Source organism: Apostichopus japonicus, chromosome 17 (assembly GCF_037975245.1).
Source record: "Apostichopus japonicus isolate 1M-3 chromosome 17, ASM3797524v1, whole genome shotgun sequence".
In the NCBI taxonomy this organism is placed as follows: Eukaryota; Metazoa; Echinodermata; class Holothuroidea; order Aspidochirotida; family Stichopodidae; genus Apostichopus; species Apostichopus japonicus.
Window position 1 is genome coordinate 21,967,304 of NC_092577.1, and position 2,094 is coordinate 21,969,397.

Genomic DNA, 2,094 nt, shown 5'->3' on the forward strand with positions numbered 1-2,094 from the left:
TCAAGCTGGGTACAGGAGCACATATAAACATTATACCAGTGAGCGAGTACGACAAGCTGCTACCCAAACCGAAACTGTACGCTACCAAGGTGAAGTTAACAGCTTATGGAGGTACACCGGTACCAGTTATGGGACAATGCATTGCTAAACTGCATCATAAATGAAAGACTCAGTTCGTTTAATTTTATGTTGTTCCTAGAAATGTAGAACCACTTATGGGTGTAGAAACATGTGTTAAATTAGGCCTAATCAAGAATGTTAACAGGATTCAGGCGGTAGGTCTATCTAATACTAATGAAACATCAGATTATGATACCATTCGGCTAGATTATGCTGATGTTTTTGAGGGTCGGGGATGTTTGCCAGGAGAGCATAAAATAGTTATTGACCCCCAAGCATCGCCTGTTGCACACCCATGTCGCAAAGTGCCATTTGCATTACAAGATGATCTTAAGCGTGAACTCCAAAGAATGGTGGAATTAGGCGTTATTACTAAGGTGGAAGAACCTACTGAGTGGGTGCATCCCTTAGTCATTGTAAGAAAGAAGAATGGGGATTTGCGTGTATGCCTTGACCCCCGTAGCCTAAACAAAGTTATTAAGCGTGAGTATTTCAAACTGCCTTCCAGAGAAGATGTAATGTCACAGTTTGCAGATGCAAAAGTATTTTCAAAACTTGATGCATCAAGCGGGTTTTGGCAAATGAGGCTTGTTGAGGAAAGCTCAAAACTGTGTACCTTTATTACACCCTTTGGTAGGTTTCGATTTTTGCGCCTTCCCTTTGGCATCGCATCAGCCCCAGAGGTGTATCACCGAACCATATACCAAATATTTCAGGGTATTCCAGGGGTTGATACCAGTATGGATGATATTTATTGTGTGGGGCTCCGACAAGGAGCAGCATGACAAACGTTTGAGACAAGTTGTTAGCGCTGCGCGTGAGATGAATCTAAAGCTTAATAAGGCTAAGTGTAAACTAGGAGTAAATCAGCTTACCTTTATTGGGGACCTACTTACAGATAATGGGGTTAAGCCAGACCCAGCAAAGGTCTCTGCACTGAAAAACATGCAGAAACCACAATCAAAAAAAGATGTGCAACGCTTTCTTGGGTTTGTTAATTATGTAGGGAAGTTTGTACCTGAAATGTCTAGTAAAACTACTCACCTTCGTTCCCTATTAGAGGAAAAAAATTAATGGTCATGGGAGTCACATCATGACCAGGCATGAATTCAATAAAAGAAATTCTTGCAAAAGAACCAGTTTTAGCTTATTATGACAGTAAAAAGGAGATCAAAATTGCTGCAGATGCATCTCAGTCAGGTCTAGGTAGTGTCGTTCTCCAACTCTATGGACAGGATTGAAAACCTGTAGCTTATGCTTCCAGATCAATGACCAGCGCAGAAACAAATTACGCCCAAATTGAGAAGGAATTATTGGCCATAACATTTGCATGCGAAAGGTTTCATCAGTACATTTTTGGTCGCACAGCTGTTGATACTGATCATAAGCCCTTAATTCCTTTGTTTCTGAAACCACTAAATGAGTGTCCTATGCGCATACAGCGACTCATGTTACGACTACAAAAGTATGATCTGAGAGTGTCGTATGTGCCAGGTAAACAATTGGTAGCACCTGACACATTGTCAAGAGCAGTCGATACAACAGCCAGTACAAGTATGACTGAGTAGGATGTCTCAACATATGTTGATATCATAACTAGTTCTTTGCCAGTATCTGAGTTAAAATTAGAACAAATTAGGTTACAAAGAACAAACGATGAAGTGTTAAAGACACTGTCTGAGCTAGTCCTGACTGGATGGCCAGACGTTAAAGCTAAAGTACCAAATATCATTTCTGAATATTGGAATGTCAGGTCAGAGTTAACAGTTGTTCATGGTATTATTTTTAAGCAAACTACAATTGTCATACTTAAAAGTTTGAGAAATGAGATGTTGCAAAGGATCCACACGGGTCATTTAGGTGTGAAGAAGTGCAAACGTCGAGCTACAAGTGTAATGTATTGGCCGGGTATGCTTAATGACATCACTAATGTTGTAGAAACATGTTCTGTTTGCTTGACACACAGGTACAAGC